General features: G+C 40.8%; 1 non-coding gene and 1 pseudogene across 1 annotated transcript; both read left to right on the top strand.

Moving 5' to 3' along the window:
• The first annotated feature begins 4,468 nt into the window (after window positions 1–4,468).
• Window positions 4,469–18,095, top strand: LOC126955624 (cytochrome c oxidase subunit NDUFA4-like; annotated as a pseudogene).
• LOC126944591 (U6 spliceosomal RNA) lies at window positions 9,729–9,831 on the top strand. Its single transcript, XR_007722127.1, has one exon. It is a non-coding gene; the product is annotated as a U6 spliceosomal RNA (small nuclear RNA).
• Window positions 18,096–18,422: the final 327 nt, after the last annotated feature.

The following is an 18,422-nucleotide window of genomic DNA, read 5'->3' as shown; positions in this document are numbered from 1 at the left end:
CAGTATGATCAATTTCAAGCTACTAGCGTGGAGCCACGGGAGGTGGAATTGGGAAAAGATATACACAGTTCTGTCTCCAAGGCCAGGACAACCCAGTTTCAACAACACTACTAGCTGAATCTCACCAATCATTTTATTTATTTATTTATTTTGATGTATCCAAGTATTTTTAAGTTTTAAATTTTATATGTGTAAAATATGCACTCAGATTCTTTCATTAGGCACGTGTGATTAATAACGTTCATCTTTTTTCTATTTTTAAGGTAGAGACAAGGTCTCTAAGTTAGAGAAAGTGGAAAGGAGAAAACAGAGACATCGAGGATAAGAATAAATATTATTTGGTTAGACCAAGCGCACTTTGAAATCAAGTCAGGACAACTTCTCATACCGTCAATTCCCCTTCATATGGCCTGTCAGACTGCACACAATTCAGCCCCTCCTACTTATCCAGTCTATCTCCCCCCCAGTTCCCTCATATACTCTGGACACATGGACCTGCTAGTCCGCAGAGACACCAAGCTTGCTCCCACTCCAGGGCATTTGCACAGTCCCTTCCTCTGCCTAGCATGTCCTTTCCCCTATTCTTGATGTGGCTGACTTCTATACATCATCCAGGTCTCTACTCAAATATCACCTGCTGTACCTGCTATTCAATATTGCCTGCCACTTCAGTCACTCTCTACACTCCTTCTCTGATTTGTCTCTCAACACTTATCTGAAATTATAGTATTTTTTTAATGGAAAGATGGGTTGTGGAGGAAGAGGGATTTGGGGGTTTATTTTTAATTTTTTATTGTCTGTGTTTCACACTCCAATATAAGTCCTTTAATAAGAGGGTTTAGGTTCATCTCTACTCCATAAATACTTGTAAAATAAATCAGTGAATGAATGAGTGTACAGTTTTTCATTATTCATTTTAAGGGAGAAAATTGTAAAAGGGCTTTAAACAAAAGGAACCAAAATGATTTAGCTAAACTACATAAAATAGGCTCCATAAAGAAAGGTTAAAAGAGGCCGGGTGCAGTGGCTCACACGTGTAATCCCAGCACTTTGGGAGGCCAAGGCGAGAGGATCGCCTGAGGTCGGGAGTTCGAGACCAGCCTGTCTAACATGAAGAAACCCCATCTCTACTAAAAATATAAAATTAGCCGGTGTGGTGGCTCATACCTGTAATCCCAGCATTTTGGGAGGCTGAGGTGGGCAGGTCACCTGAGGTTAGAAGTTCAAGACCAGCCTGACCAACATGCAGAAACCCTGTTGACTTTGTGCAACTGAACACCCACTAGGATGGCTACAATCAAAATGACAGACAATAATGTGTGTTCACGAGGATGTGGAGACATTGGAACCTTCTTACATTGCTAATAGGAATGTAAAATACTTTATCTACTATGGAAAACAGATTAATAGTTCCTCAAAATGTTAACGAGTTACCATATGACCCAATTCTGCTAATAGGTATATACCCAAGAGAGAAATGAAAACACATGCTCATATAAAAATTTGTACACAAACATTCATGGCAGCATTATTCACAATAGCCAAACAGTGGAAATAACCCATATGTCTATCAGCTGATGAATGCATAAACAAAAAGTGGCATGTCCATGAAATGGGATATTATTTTTCCATAAAAAGAAATGAAATGGCGAGCGTGGTGGCTCACACCTGTAATCCCAGCACTTTGAGAGGCCAAGGTGTGTGGATCACCTGAGGTCAGGAGTTCAAGACCAACCTGGCCAACATGGTGAAACCCTGTCTCTACTAAAAATACAAAATTAGCCGGGCATGTTGGCATATGCCTGTAGTCCCAGCTACTTGGAAGTCTGAGGCAGGAGAATCTCTTGAACCTGGGAGGCAGAGGTTGCAGTGAGCCGAGATCATGCCATTGCACTCCAGCCTGGGCAACAAGAGCAAAACTCCATCTCAAAAAAAAAAAAAAGAAAGAAAAAGAAAACAGAAATGCAATGCTGATACATGCTACAATATGGATGAACTTTAAAAACATTGTACTGAGTGAAAGAAGCCAAACACAAAAAAAACCACATAGTGTATGATGCTACTTACATGAAATGTTCAGACTAATCAAATCCGTAAAGACACGTGGTTGGTGTATGAGGAGGGAGGAATGGCGAGTGACTGCTAATGGGCACGTGGTTCCTTTTAGAGAAGATAAGAATGCTCTGGAATTAGATAGCGGTGATGGATGCACAACATGGATGCACAACATTGCGAACATGCTAAAATCCACTGAATTGGACACTTTAAATGATGAATTTTATAATATCTAAATTTTGTCTCAATAAAAAATAGGACTGCATTGGCCAAAGTAAATCAATGAGATAAGAAATTGCCCTCCGCTTAATGTAGGAGGGACTGAAAAGTCACACAGCAAAGGCTTGGCTATATAATCCATATCTAGAAGAAGTGAGAATTAGGAAAAATTATCCAACCTACTAAAAATAATTTTAGGTATTTTTATGAATTTAAACATTTCTTCAAAATTTTTAAAGCAGGGGGATGCTTAACGGAGAAATTTGGGAATGTCTAAACTTAAATACATGTGGAGGGGGCAACATATTTCCTGTAGAAATCCTTGTTTTGGCAGCTTTTTGAAATAAGATGGAAATAAACCAAAACTTCATTAATTAAGGATGAGAAACAATTGGAATTTGTGAAGTATCTGATTTATGAACATTATTGAAGTCCACTTTTATTCTGTTCAAGTACAAACAACATAAACTAATCTAGCAGAAAAAAAATAACCTGGTAGAGATCTTTAGAGAATTAGTTTAGAGAGAAGAGTTTGAATTACAATTAGCACGTGAATTACCCATGCGTAAATCGTGCTTCCGAAATGCTTTATGGAATTTTTTAAGTGCCTCAAAATATTTTATTCTGTTGAACAACTTAAAAATCTCTTCCTGCCCCCAAGTCTTATTTACATATTTAATGTGTGTTTTCCGTAAATTAAGGGTTAGCTTAGCAAAATAAATCTTGGTACTGCTCCTGACTCAACCATCGCCAATTGGAAATTACTCAAGTTTCAGTTCTACCTGGTTTTACTCAAAGTAAATCATGGTAAAGCGCTGAATGGGAGGTCAGGTGTGGTGGCTCACACTCGTAATCCCAACACTTCGGGAGGCCAAGGCGGGAGGATCACTTGAACTTAGGAGTTCAATACCAGTCTGGGCAACATGGAGAAACCTCATCTTTAAAAAATGCAAAAATTATCTCAGCATGGTGGCATGTGCCTGTAGTCCCAACTACAGGGAAGACTGAGATAGAAGAATCACTTTAGCCTGGGAGGTTGAGGCTGCAGTGAGCCATGATCATGCCACTGCACTCCAGCCTGGGTGATAGAGTGAGGCTCTGTCAGAAAAAAAAAAAAAAAAAAAGCAGTTGTATTAGTCCATTCTCACACTGCTGTAAAGACATAACCGAGAATGGGTAATTTATAAAGAAAGGAGGTTTAATTGACTCACAGTTCCGCATGACTGGAAGACCTCAGGAAACTTACAATCATGTCAGAAGGGGAAAGGGGAAGCAGGCAACTTCTTCACAAGGCAGCAGGACAGACTGCCTGTGAGAGCCCAAGAAAAACTATCATTTATGGAACCATCAGATCTCGTGAGAATTAACTCACTATCATGAGAACAGCATGGGGGAAACCACCCCCATTATCCAATCACTTCCCTCCCTCTATACGTAAGGATTACAATTTGAGATGAGGTTTGGGTGGGGACACAGAGCCAAACCACATCAGCAGTGAATGGGAATAACGAAAGATTCTAAATTCAGCTCTCAGAATTAAAGTGCCTGGATGTTCTGATTCCTGATCCAGTGTTCTTTTCCATACTCCTGGCTTATGCTGGCCAGTGTTAATGTTCACCTGAAAAACAAGATGCTCTCCTACATAGAAATTTTTCTGTGAAGCACAACTCATTAAGTCTTCTTGGCTTTATCTAAAACTGATCTGATTGTGTTACAGTTAAACTCGTACCTCTCTCATCTCACCATAACCTGAATTATCCTAGGTAGTTAGAAGCCAGACTGAAAATTATCAACATGCTCCAGAGGAATCATTTTTTGGTTCAAGATCCAAGAGAAACTGGGTACAACCTCTCCACACACAGAACCCTTCTGAATTGCAATTACCCCCTTCACATTCACTGCTCAAAACTCAGCTCTTCAGAAGGGGGTGCACCATGGGCTCGAGAACCCTTGATTTCATGGGTTACCAGAAAAGATCGAGAAGGAAAATGAGCAAGGTAAGGAAAGAGAGCAGCGAATATGTTAGAGGCAATTCATGTACTAACAGACAGCAGGACTAGTATAGTACTGAAACCAGAGAGAGAAGAAATGCAAGAAAACAATGATAAGAAAAAGACGAGATACTACTCCCTAGTCCAGGGCCAGATAGCTAGGCTGGTTCTCTCCTTTCCAATAGGAGGCCTCTGCCGCAAACATGCTCTGCCAGATCCTCAGTCAGGCCAAGAAGCATCTGAGGTTAATCCCTCTCCTTGAATTTATTGAAGCTGGAGGTACTGGAGCAACACTGGATGTCTTGCATCTGGCACTGTTCAATCCAGGTGTTAATTGAGGCAGAAACCATAACCCAGAAAGAACACTGGAACAAACTGGGTCCCAATGATTGATACAAGTTCTACTCAGTGAATGTGGATTATAGCAAACTGAAGAAAGAAGGCCCAGATTTTTGTTTGTTTGTTTGTTTGTTTTTGTTTTGTTTTGAGACAGAGTCTCTCCCTGTTGCCCAGGTTGGAGTGCAGTGACACGATCTCAGTTCACTGCAGCCTCTACCTCACGCCTCAGCCACCTGAGTGGCTGGGACTATAGGTGCACACCATCACATCTGACTAATTTTTGTATTTTTAGTAGAGATGGGGTTTCACCATGTTGGCCAGGCTGGTCTCAAACTCCTGACCTCAGGTGATCCTCCTGCCTCAGCCTCCCAAAGTGCTGGGATTAAGGCATGAGCCACTGTGCCTGGCCAAAGGTCCAGATTTCTAAATAAAATGTTTCATCATAAAGCTGCTTAGAATGAAGGTCTTCCAGAAGCCACTCACACAATTTTCCACTTATGTAGGAAATAGTTCTCCTCCAAATGCATGAAATCATGTTGATGTGTTGGAGATCACACTGATTAATAAAAATCGACAATTGAACAAAACAAAAGGGAGCTGAAAGAAAGAAAAAAGGAGGAAGAAGCTGACAAATGCATAACAGGAAAGGTATACACTATTTTTTTTCTTTTTGAGATGGAGTTTCGCTCTATCGCCCAGGCTAGAGTGCAATGGCACAATCTTGGCTCACTGCAACCTTCGCCTCTTGGGTTCAAGTGATTCTCCTGCCTCAACCTTCCAAGTAGCTGGGAATATCGATGCATGCCACCATGCCCGGCTAACTTTTTTGTATTTTTAGTAGAGATGGGGTTTCATCATGTTGGCCAGGCTGGTCTTAAACTCCTGACCTCAGGTGATCCTCCTGCCTCCGCCTCCCAAAGTGCTGGGATTACAGGTGTGAGCCACTGCTCCTGACCTGCACACACTATTTTATGTTATAAAGATAATGTGGACAAAGTACCTCATCACACATGGTAAAAACTCAATCATATTTGTTGAATAAATAAATGACTGACTCACTCTGAAGTAACTGCAATAAAATCAAACTCACTATTTTATCTCCAAAACTCATTATTTGCTGACTTCCCTTCTTCTGTAAAAATATAATCATTTTATGTTACCCAAGTCAAAACCCTGGAACCATCTCTGCTGTTCTTTTTGCCTCTCCCATCTCAGCTTCAATCATTTAAAGATAACTAATTCTTCCCTCATCAGGTCTATTTTATTCATCCCTTTCTGTGCACACTGATCACTTGAGTCCATATCTCAATATGGATTAAACAAGCATTTAGTGTATGCACATTACATGTCCTGAACCAGTCTACTAGTTACGTACCCTACACCAGTCTATCATTGGAGTTACTTCTTGCCTTCAATGAGTTCAAATCAGACATAGAAATAATACAATATGACAAAAGTAACCATGGAGCTATTTATATGGAAAATGCTACTTGACCAACTCAACCAATTTATAATCATCTCCCCTGTCTCATTCTCTTTAATCTCTTCCCTTTCAGATGAAAAATTTTTGCTAATATATCTTGAAGGATTACTATGCACCAGGCATTTCTGTAAGTAACAAGCATTTTACATAATTCACCTCATTCACTCCTCACAATAGCTCTAGAGGTAGGTGGTGTGATTATTTAATACCTCAATTTCAAAAATAAAGGAACAGTGTTTTTTAATCACAATTAAAAATAAAAATTTTTTTCTCACCCCAGTTAGGATGGCTATTGTCAAAAAGACAATAAATGATAAATGATGGTGAGGATGTGGAGAAGGGGGAACTGTCATATGCTGTTGGTGGAAATGTAAATGAGCACACCCAATGTAAATGTGGAGAACGGTATGCAGGTTCCTCAAAACACTACAAACAGAATCAGTGTGTCATCCAGCAATCCTCCAGTTGGGCATTTATCCAAAGGAAAGGAAATCATTATATCAAAGAGACGTCTGCGCTCCCATGTTTATTTCAGCCTTATTCACAATAGCCAAATTATTGAATCAACCTAGGTGTCCAACAACATATGAACAAATAAAGAAAATGTGGGATATATGCACAATGGATTACTATTTAGCCATAAAAAAGAATGAGATCCTGTCATCTGTGGCAACATAGATGGAACTAGAGGAAATCTTACCATGTGAAATAAGCTAGGAACAGAAAGTTACACACCACATGTTCTCATTCATATGTAGAAGCTAAAAAAGTTGATCTCATAGAAGTAATAAGTAGGACTGAGGCTACTACAGGCTGGCAAAGGGAGGTAAAAAGGATGAATAGGGAGGGATAAGTAAGGATTTGTTAAAGGATGCAAAATTACAGCTAGATAGGAGGAATAAGTTCTAGTGTTCTATTCCACTGTAGGATGACTACAGTTAACAATAATATATTATATAGTTTCAAATAGCTAGAAAGAGGATATCGAATGTCCCCAGTACAAAGAAATGGTAAATGTTTGAGATGATGGATATGCTAATTATCCTGATCTGATCACTATACAGTCTATTTATTGAAACATCACTATGTAGCCCATGAAAATGTACAGTTTGTCCACTTAAAAAATTAAAATAAATAAATCATTTTAAAAATCAAAAAATCAATTTTTTTAAATGAGAGAACTAAGGCCGAGAATGAATAAATTACTCAGCAAGTTTACACAGCAAATAAATAACCAAGGCCGTGTGCCTGGTTCTTTCAGCACCCGGGCCCTTCACCGCTGCATTGTATTGCACGTTATCACCAGATTCACTTTCTATTTTTTTTTTTTAAGATGGAGTATCACTCTGTCACCCAGGTTGGAGTCCAGTGGCATGATCTTTGTTCACTGCAACCTCTGCCTCCCAGGTTCAAGCATTTCTCCTGCCTCAGTCTCCTGAGCAGCTGGGATTACAGGCATGTACCGCCACGCCCAGCTAATTTTTGTATTTTTAGTAGAAATGGAGTTTCACTATGTTGGCCGGCCTCGTCTCCAGTTCCTGACCTCAGGTGATCCACCCACCTCAGCCTCCCAAAGCACGGGGATTACAGCTGTGGGCCACTGTGCCCAGCCTAGGTTCAATTTCTTAAACTATTCTGTCACTTGCTCTTCCAAAACCCATTTTCCACAGAACCAAATCCTTAGGAATTTTCAAGGCCCTTTTTATCTAACCATGACTCACTTTACTAGCCTTATTACTTCCCAATGCAAGCTCCATTCTCTTCAGGATGAATTCCATATTATTTCCACACATATCGGCTCATTTCAACCTGCTCCCTTTCCAGCCTGACTTGGTCTCCTCCTCTCCAGCTGTTTAAATTGTGTTTGTGCTTCAAGACCCAGTTTAAGTCACTTCTCCATAAAAATTTTCTCAACCACAGAAACCCACTTTCATGACTCTCTCCTGTGAAATCTCAAAGCTTACTATCTGCCACAAACTGAATATTTAATTATAAACTACCTTGCACTGCCATTTAATTTACAAGTGCCGGCTAGGCATGGTGGCTCATGTCTGTAACCTCAGCACTTTGGGAGACTGACGAGGGAGAATTGCTCGAGCTCAGGAATTTGAGACCAGCCTGGGCAATGTAGTGAGATTCATCTCTGTAAAAAAAAAATAATAATAATTAAAGATAAAATTAAAATTAAAATTTACAAGTGTCTAAGACTTAACTGTGAACTCCAAGAACCAAGGATCCTAATCTTACATTTTTTTTTTTTTTTTTTTTTTTTTTTTTGAGACGGAGTCTTGCTCTGTCACCCAGGCTGGAGTGCAGTGGCCGGATCTCAGCTCACTGCAAGCTCCGCCTCCCGGGTTTACGCCATTCTCCTGCCTCAGCCTCCCGAGTAGCTGGGACTACAGGCGCCCGCCACCTCGCCCGGCTATTTTTTTGTATTTTTTAGTAGAGACGGGGTTTCACCGTGTTAGCCGGGATCGTCTCTCGATCTCCTGACCTCGTGATCCGCCCGTCTCGGCCTCCCAAAGTGCTGGGATTACAGGCTTGAGCCACCGCGCCCGGCCAATCTTACATTTTTTTATATCCTCCTCCCTATGTCTTTCACAAAAAGGTGTTTAAATGATCAAAGAAATAAATGAATGAATACTGGGATGTTAATAAACAGCTGATAACTTGGCTAACACTATTTGAGGGTTACAGGAAATGAAAATAGAAGATGAGGGCTTGCTGAAAAGATAAAATGCGTATCAGGAAGAAAAGGTTACCAAATAAATATAGATTGACTATATACATACTAGAAAAATTAATTTTTCAGTAGATATAAGTATATTATTAAATATGATATTATCATAACTACACTAATGAAAAAGGTCATACAAAATTTCAACCTAAACTAGTATTTAGCCACAGAGTTATACTTTTTTTTTTTTTGGTGACAGAGTCTCACTCTGTTGCCCAGGCTGGAGTGCAGTGGCATGATCTCGGCTCACTGCAACCTCTGCCTCCCCGGTTCAAGCGATTCTCCTGCCTCGGCATCTCGAGTAGCTGGGACTACAGGCACCCACCACCACGCCCTACTAATTTTTGTATTTTTATTAGAGATGGTGTTTTGCCATGTTGGCCAGGCTGGTCTCGAACTCCTGGCCTCAAGTGATCTGCCTACCTCCGTCTCTTGAAGTGCTCAGATTACAGGTCCGAGTCACTGTGCCCAGATAGAGTTATACATTTTACTTATTTATTTATTTATTTATTTATTTTGAGACAGAGTCTGACTTTGTCACCCAGGCTGGAATGCAGTGGCACCTTGTCGGCTCACTACAACCTCTGTCTCCTGGGTTCAAGCAATTCTCCTGCCTCAGCCTCCCAAGTAGCTGGGATTACAGGCGCCCACCACCACGCCTAGCTAATTTTTATATTTTTAGTAGAGATGAGGTTTCACCATGTTAGCCAGACTGGTCTCGAACCCCTGACCTCAGGTGATCCTGGACCTGAGGACCTGCCTGGACCTCCCAAAGTGCTGGGATTACAGGCGTGAGCCACCGCACCCGGCCAAGTTACACATTTTTAATAACATTAAAAGGTGTTTAGCAATGTAATAATTAACCCAACTCAGATTTGTCAGAATTTTCAGTCTAGTGCTTGCTTTGCTTTGGCAGCATACATGCTAAGACTGGAAAGATACAGAGAGGATTAGCTTGGCCCCTGCGCAAGGATGACATGCAAATTCATGAAGCATTCCACATTACATTTTTTTGGGGGGAGACAGAGTCTGGCTCTGTGGCCCAGGCTGGAGTGCAGTGGCTGGATCTCAGCTCACTGCAAGCTCCGCCTCCAGGGTTTACGCCATTCTCCTGCCTCAGCCTCCCGAGTAGCTGGGACTACAGGCACCCGCCACCTCACCCGGCTAGTTTTTTTGTATTTTTTAGTAGAGACGGGGTTTCACCATGTTAGCCAGGATGGCCTCGATCTCCTGACCTCGAGATCCGCCCATCTCGGCCTCCCAAAGCGCTGGGATTACAGGCTTGAGCCACCGCGCCCGGCCCCATTACATTTTTTTAATAAAGTAAAAATATATACATTTTAAAAGAGGCCAGGCTCAGTGGCTCATGCCCCTAATCCCAGCACTTTGGGAGGTCAAAGTAGGTAGGTCACTTGAGGTCAGGAGTTTAAGACCAGCTGGCCAACATGGCAAAATCCTGTCTCCACTAAAAATACAAAAATTAACCAAGTGTGGTGGCACATGCCTGCAATCCCAGCTATTCAAAAGACTGAGGCAGGAGAATCGCTTGAACCCGGGAGGCAGAGGTTGCAGTGAGCCAAGATTGCACCACTGCATTCCAGCCTGGGTGACCGAGTGAGACTATCTTAAAGAGAAAAAAAAGAATTTTCAGTCTAGGCATCAGGAGGAAAGAAAACCTGAGGAATAACTGTTTGCCACAAGGTATTTCTCTTTTTTTCTTTTTTTGAGACAGGATCTTGCTGTGTCACCCAAGCTGGAGCACAGTGGTACAATCAGAGCTCACTGCAGCCTCGACCTGCCAAGCTCAAGCAATCTTCCCACCTCAGCTTCCCATGTAGCTGGGACTACAGGTGCCTACCGCCATATCTGGCTCTTTTTTCTTTTTTTTTTTTTTTTTTGTAGAGATGAGGGGTTCTCGCTCTGTTGCCCAGGCTGGTCTCGAACTCTTGGGCTCAAGTAATCCTTCCGCCTTGGCCTCCCAAAGTGCTGGGATTACAGGCGTGAACCACCATGCCTGGCCTCACAAGATATTCCTTGTTCTTACCCCACTGAAGACAGCAGAAAAGGAAAGACACAAGTAAGATATAAGGAAGAACTCCCTTGTTCAACAATGTACTTCTGAGAAAAGTTACAGAATCATGTTTTTGAAGTCTCTAAAAAATGGGATATAGTTATAATTATTTCAAATGTCCAAGGCATAAATTAGGTGATTTCTGAAGAACATTTCCAAATTCTTCTTTTTTCCTAAGGCATGAGAGTTGGGAACCTTTAAGCCGTACCTCAACCATTGGACCGCTCTTTCCTGCTGCTGATTCTCCCTCCTAAGCACTAGAAGAACTTGACATTCCTCACAATACACCCAATACCCATTACCCAAAAAATAATGTTCTCTGAGTTGTGGATCTCTTAAAGTTTCCTGCAGTGTGAAGCCAAATCACAGTTCCCACGTCAGGTATTCAGCAATACACCCAACACGGCAACACGTTTAAGCTTTAATCAGAATGATGAAATTTCTGCCATGCAAATAGAACCTCCTTCCTATGGAGTATTGTATCAGTGTATTCTATTTACACTAATAATACCTTATTTTATCTGCATAATACATTGCACTTAACCTTCTTTGGAAATAGTGTGCTTTCTATTTCATAAATTGGTTAAAGAAAGCTCTTTCATGACAAGGATTTGATTTATTTGAGCCCTGCTACTATACCTTGAGAGCCATAAGTGAAAATTAGGACATTATAGCCAAGGTAAATAGTAAATTTATTGTAGTCATTGCCAGCCCTCTCAACCTGAGAAAGAATTGTTCCTTGACACATAGGATGGGGGAGAACATGGTGTATATTAAAATATGTGTGTGTGTGTACAGGACTTGTCACTTGTTAGAAGCTACAGATGTTGAAGGTAGTATCACTTCCTTACATAATTATAAATTGTATTTTTATAATTATAATTGTAATTGTATTAAAAATTATTTTTAAATAATTATCACTATTATTTTTGTCATAAGAATTATTAATAGAAAGGCAAAAAAAAAAAATTTGCACAAATTCACCCAAAATGAAGTAGAGTTTAAAAAAAAAAAAAAGTCAGAAATGCACTTTAAGGAGAGTGTCTGTTCAGAAGCTTACAATGAACGCATTTGACTGAATTTTTTTTTCAAATCAAATATGTCTTTAGAATTGGTTCCTGGAACACCTGGGTCTTCAAATTTTATACAGTTTCTCTTTACTTATGCACCCTCTACCTATCAATTTCTACTCAAAAAACAGTATGACATCAGTTTAAAAAAAATGTGATACCTCTGCCAGAGGCATTTACTGTTTAAGCCCTCGGGGCATTTTGAAGACATTTTCAGCAACAATAGGCAACTGAGGGCTTCCAGGAAAAAAAAAAAAAAAAATAGATTTAGTCATTTCATACTAAAACTACAGTTTTAAAAAGCACAAACTTTTGTAAAAGTCATAGCTCACATTAGCAGATAGAATTGGAGGCCAGCCGTGGTAGTTCACACCTGTAATCCCAGCACTTTGGGTGGCTGAGGCGGGCCGATCACTTGAGGTCAGGAGTTCGAGACCAGCCTGGCCAAATATGGTGAAGCCCCATCTCTACTAAAAATACAAAAATTAGCCTGGTGTGGTGGCGTGTGCATGTAATTCCAGTTGCTTGGGAGGCTGAGGCAGGAGAATCTCTTGGACTTGGGAGGTGGAGGTTGCAATGAGCAGAGGTTACAGTGATCCGAGATTGAACCTGGGTGACAGAGCGAGACTCTGTCTCAAAAAGAAAAAAAATTTTGAAAAATTAGAAGAATGAGGGATAACTGGCAGCAGAATCCCCAAGTTGGCAGTAGGAAAACCTGCAAAGCAACCCAATGTAAACCAAAAGTCTCAGGAATTGGTAGCAATAGTTATCCCAGTAAGTAAGGGGTAAAAATGACACAAAAACAGAAGAATTGCTTGCAAGTTTGTTGTAGAAGCAATTAGACCCTGGGTCCCCTGCCCCACTTGGTACAGTCACGTGACTGTCCTTCCCACACTCCTGCAGAGGGGTGAAGTTGATTCTCTGGGCTTTGAACTGGACAATGCCAGGCACAGTTGAGGAATGAGTACTATATTAACAAGAAATTTTAGTGAAATACTGACCGTGGGTGGTGGCTCACGCCTGTAATCCCAGCACTTTGGGAGGCCAAGGCGGGTGGATCACCTGAGGTCAAGACCAGCCTTGCCAACATGTTGAAACCTCGTCTCTACTGAAAATACAAAACTTAGCCAGGCATGGTGGCGCGTGCCTGTAATCCCAGCTACTCTGTAGGCTGAGGCAGGAGAATCGCTTGAACCCGGGAGGCAGAGGTTGTAGTGAACCGAGGTGATTCCACTGCACTCTAGCCTGGGTGACAGAGTAAGACCTCGTCTCAAAAAAAATAAAGTAAGAAATTTTAGTGAAATACTATAAACTGAAGATTGGAACCACCACTGCTTCCCCTACTTGGCTACCAAAACAATGGCAACCAAGAAAGGGATTAGAATATTCTTTTCTAACCAACTCAAAGGGAAAAAAGATAATGAAATTGGGGCTAGTCCAATTAAACAAGCAGTCAGCTCACACTAGACTAAAGTGTATAGAGCAGCAATAAGCAACAATGCACACAAAACCTCCAATCAGTGTTTTGTGTTTTTTCTACCCCATCCTTAATTGTGAACAAAAGCTAAAAATCACCAGGCAGCTAAGAAAAAATCTCCAACATGGGAAGAGAGAGTGAGGGGAAAAAGAGAGCATGAATGAGAAAGAGAGAAGGATGAAGGGAGAGTGAGCAGAAGCAGAATACATAAGTCAAAAATAAAACAACTTAAAGAGAATAGTCTATGCCAAGATAAAAACTTCAAAGAAACTATCATTAATTTCCTTGGAGACATGAGAGTATACTGCTGCAAAAAATAAGAAAGGATGCTATTAAAAGGCAACTGTCAGAGAAAAAGAGCTCTTAATAATAATTTTATTTTTTTATTGTTTATTTATTTATTTATTTTTTAATTTTTTTGAGAGGGATTCTGTGTCTGTCATCCAGGCTGGAGTGTAGTGGTGCAATCTTGGCTCACTGCAAGCTCCGCCTCCCAGGTTCAAGCAATTCTCCTGCCTTAGCCTCCCAGGCGAGTGCCACCATGCTCAGCTAATTTTTTGTATTTTTAGTACAGACAGGGTTTCACCATGTTGGCCAGAATGGTCTCCATCTCTTTTTTAAAGGATAAAAATAAACAACTCAGTAGAAGAGGTTTAAAATATAGTTAAGGAAATATCTCTGTAAGTAGAGCAAAAATACAAAACAAAAAGTGGAAAAAGTAAAGGGAAGCTAAGAAAATTCAAAGATATTCCATCCAAAATACTAGATATATGAATAATAGGAGTTGTAGAAGTAGAGAAAGAGAAAATAGAAATAAAGAAATCATCATGGGCTGGACACAGCTGTAATCCCAGCCACTCAGGAGGCTCATGGGAAAGAATCATTTGAGGCCGGGAGTTCAAGATCAGCCTGGACAACACAGTGAGAGCCCATCTCTACAAAATAAAATAAAATAAAAGTCAGCCAGGCATGGTGGCATCCACTTGTAGTCCCAGCTACTTAGGAGGCTGAGGCAGCAGGATTGCCGGAGCCCAGGAGGCCATAATTATAGTCCGCTCGCTCTGAGCTCTGATCATACCACTTCACTCCAACCTGAGTGACAGGGTGAGACCCTGTCTCAAAACAAAACAAACAAACAAACTATATATATACATATATATATATCTCTCTCATAAGAAATTACCGTGGATATAGTACATGAAAATTCTGCAGAACTGAAGGGCCTGGGTACCTAGAAAGAAGCAGTCAACTGCTCAGGACACTTGAGTGGATAAAAATAGACCACATTACGGCACATGATTGTACAACTTCAGAACACTGGAAATAAAGAGCTACAAAATGAAAAATGGCAGTGGTATGGAGGACCCACATGAATGGTTTTGAATTTCTCAACAGTACTACAAGTTAGATGACAACAATGTTCCATACCATGAGAATGTTTAATCAAATGCCATTTTTAAACATATCATAATTTATTGTATGGAGGTAAATAAGTACTCAAAGGGAAATGTTTTAGCTGTGGAAAGGTAAATTAGAACAGTAAAAAAGGCCTGGTGCAGTAGCTCACACCTGTAATCCCAGCACTTTGGGGGGCTGAGGCAGGAGCGTCACTTGGGCCAGAGTTCAGGATCAGCCTGGCCAACATAATGAGACCCTACAAAGAAATTTAAGAATTATCTGAGTGTGGTGACATGTGCCTGTAGTCCCACCTACTCAGGAGGCTGAGGCAGGAGGATCACTTGAGCCCAGGAGTTCAAAGTTACGGTGAGTGGTGATTGTACCACCACACTACATGCTGAGTGACAGACAGAGTGAGACCTTCTCTCTGGAAAAAGAAAAGAATGGAAAAAAATATTTCAAATAATAATCCAAGCTTCCACCTGAAGAAACTATAAACAGAAGAGCAAATTAAATTCAAAGCAAGGAAAAGAAAGGAAATAAAAATTAGAGTGGAAATCAATGAAATAGAAAATAGAAACAATGGAGAAAAGTCAATGAAAACAAAAGTTGGTTCTTTGAAAAGATCGATAAAATTGACATGCTTTTAGTTAGACAACCAAAATCCATTTAAGTACCTACTCTGATATGAGCTGTGTAAAACAGTTATACATATGCTCTACCTCTGATAGTTTTATATTCTAAGTGACTATAACATCGCTTATATGGAAGTTAATTAGACCAAAAAAGATATTGTAAATTCAAGGTTGATGATGGTCCTTGAGAGTAGGATGATACCTCAAACTTTTAAGGCCTATGAGTAACATAAAGTCACTCCCAAACATGTAAGGATGGTTTTATGACCCTTGCTTAAGTTTCTTTTTATAGATGGGGTCTTGCTATGTTGCCTAGGCTGAAGTGCAGTGGCTATGCACAGACACAACTATGGCACTTTAACCTCAAACTCCTAAGTTCAAATGACCCTCCTGCCTCTTGCTTCAGCCTCCCAAGTAGCTAGGACTATGGGCACACACTACTGCATGGCTTTATCTTTGTTTAAGTTCTGTTTCCATATATCTATGTTCAACTGTGCCAGATAAGGGGGAAACTCGATTTTAAAACAGTAGGCAATAGCGAAGTATATATTCTATAGATATTAAATATATTTGTTATGTATATTTGATAGATTCAGATAATTTTTCTTTCATTATTTCACCTTTGCATTTTTCAGTCCATAAAGTCTATGTAATGCTTAGAAGGTTCATTCAATTTTTTTCCCTACTTAAATCAATATCCATGGATACAACTGATCTTAGAGCATTTTAGGAATACCAATTTTCTAAAATTGTTATGACCTCAGTTGGAGTTTTGCTTCTTTCTCCTTTTGGTTTAAATTCTGGGTTTTCTGAGTAATAATCTATCATCTGGCCTCCCTGTATGTGCCTTGAGTTTCTTCATCTTACATGGATGTGATTCTTTTGTGGATGAGAAAGCAGTGGGAGAAACAACTGTAAAGAGGCCAGGCATGGTGGCTCACGCCGTAATCCCAGCATTTGAGAGGCTGAGGTGGGAGAACTGCTTGAGCCCAGGATTTCAAGACCAGACTGGGCAACATAGTGAGACCTTATCTCTCCAAAAAAAAAAAAAATTAATTTGCCATGCATGGTGGCACATGCCTATAGTCCCAGCGACTTGGGAGGCTGAGACAGGAGGATCCCTTGAGCCTAGGAGATAGAGGCTGCAGTAAGCCATAATTGCACCATTGTGCTCCAGCCTGGGCAACAGAATGAGACCCTGTCTCAAAAAAAAGACAACTGAAAAGATGAAAAGTAAGGAGTTGTGAAAACTACTGTTTCTTTCTTCTGTGTGTTTACATATGTGTGTGCATGTATGTATATATGTATGTAGATATGTGTACATAAACACAGTTCCTGTTGCAGGGCTGAGAAGCAATCAGCTATATATGGTATTAGACATATATACACAACTATATACAAACACATACATGCACACACGCAGGGTATGGAAAGAAAAATCACAAGAATGTTGCAGAATAGAGGAAGAAAGAGGATGTGATTGGAGAGAGCCACAGAGGAGGATTCTGTGGTACTGGCAATGATCTATTTCTCTCTTTCTTTTTTTTAGAGCCAGAATCTTGCTGAGTCACCCAGACTGGAGTGCAGTGGCATGACGGCATGATCATGCTTCACTGCAGCCTCAAACTCTTGGCTCAACTGATCCTCCCGACTCAGCTTCCAAGGTAGCTAGGATTACAGGAATATACCACTATGCATTTTAAGTTTTTGTGGAGACAGGGTCTTACTATGTTGCCCAGGCTGGCCTCAAACTCCTGGCTTAAGCTATCCTCCCACCTCAGCCTCCCAAAGCCCTGGGATTACCACTGAGCCCAGCAATATCTAATTCTTAACAGAAATAATTATACGGTTGTTCATTTTAGTATGTTATTATTATGTTATTGGTTGATGTATGTTTGGATACTCTTCTATATTTTAATATAGTTCACAATTAAAACATAAGGAAATAATAAAAACAAAAAAGTATCCCAAAATGCAGAAAAATAAAATAAATAGTACTTGTTAATTTTAAAACATACCAAAACAAAATTTAATAGCCTCCAACTGATGAAGGGCTATTGCAAATCATTAAACAAAATATACATATCCCAAAAGGAAAAAGGACAAAGACTAAGACTATGCACAGGCAAGTCTCACAAAAGGGAGGAAAAGGCCGGGCACAGTGGCTCACACCTGTAATCCCAGCACTTTGGGAGGCTGAGGCCAGCAAATCACCTGAGGTTAGGAGTTTGAGACCAGCCTGGCCAACATGATGAAACCCCCCTATCTCTACTAAAAATACCAAAGAAATTCGCCGGGTGTGGTGGCACATGCCTGTAATCCCAGCTATTCTGGAGGCTGAGGCAGGAGAATTGCTTGAAACTGGGAGGCAGTGGTTGCAGTGAGCCCAGATCACACCACTGCACTCCAGTCTGGGAGACAGAGTAAGACTCTGTCTCAAAAAAAAACAGGGAGAAAAAAAGTAAACAGCTCATGGCTTAGCCAAGGTTCTCTAAAAAACAGAGCCTGAACAAGATTTAAGCACGAATGCTTTATAGGGAGATACAATCCCAGGGCAGGGAGAGTGAAGGATGAGAAGCAGATCCAGCAGGCCTACAAAGAGGTTACAAGGAAAACCTAACAGTGCTGTGCTAATGGTTCAGTGGCTAAAATGTGCGTTAACAGTTCATGCATCTGGCTGGGCGCATTGGCTCATGCGTGTAATCCCAGAACTTTTGGAGGCCAAGGTGGGTGGATCACCTGAGGTCAGGAGTTCAAGATCAGTCTGGCCAACATGGCCAAAGCCCATCTCTACTAAAAATACAAAAAATAGCCAGGTATGGCAGCAGATGCCTGTAATCCCAGCTACTCGGGATGCAGAGGCAGGAGGATCGCTTGAACCCGGGAGGTGGAGGTTGTGGTGAGCTGAGATTGTGACATTGCACTCCAGCCTGGGCAACACAGCCAG

Source organism: Macaca thibetana, chromosome 1, assembly GCF_024542745.1.
Source record: "Macaca thibetana thibetana isolate TM-01 chromosome 1, ASM2454274v1, whole genome shotgun sequence".
Classification (NCBI taxonomy): Eukaryota; Metazoa; Chordata; class Mammalia; order Primates; family Cercopithecidae; genus Macaca; species Macaca thibetana.
Note: the sequence above shows the minus strand (reverse complement) of the source record. Positions and strands in the feature narration are given on the sequence as shown.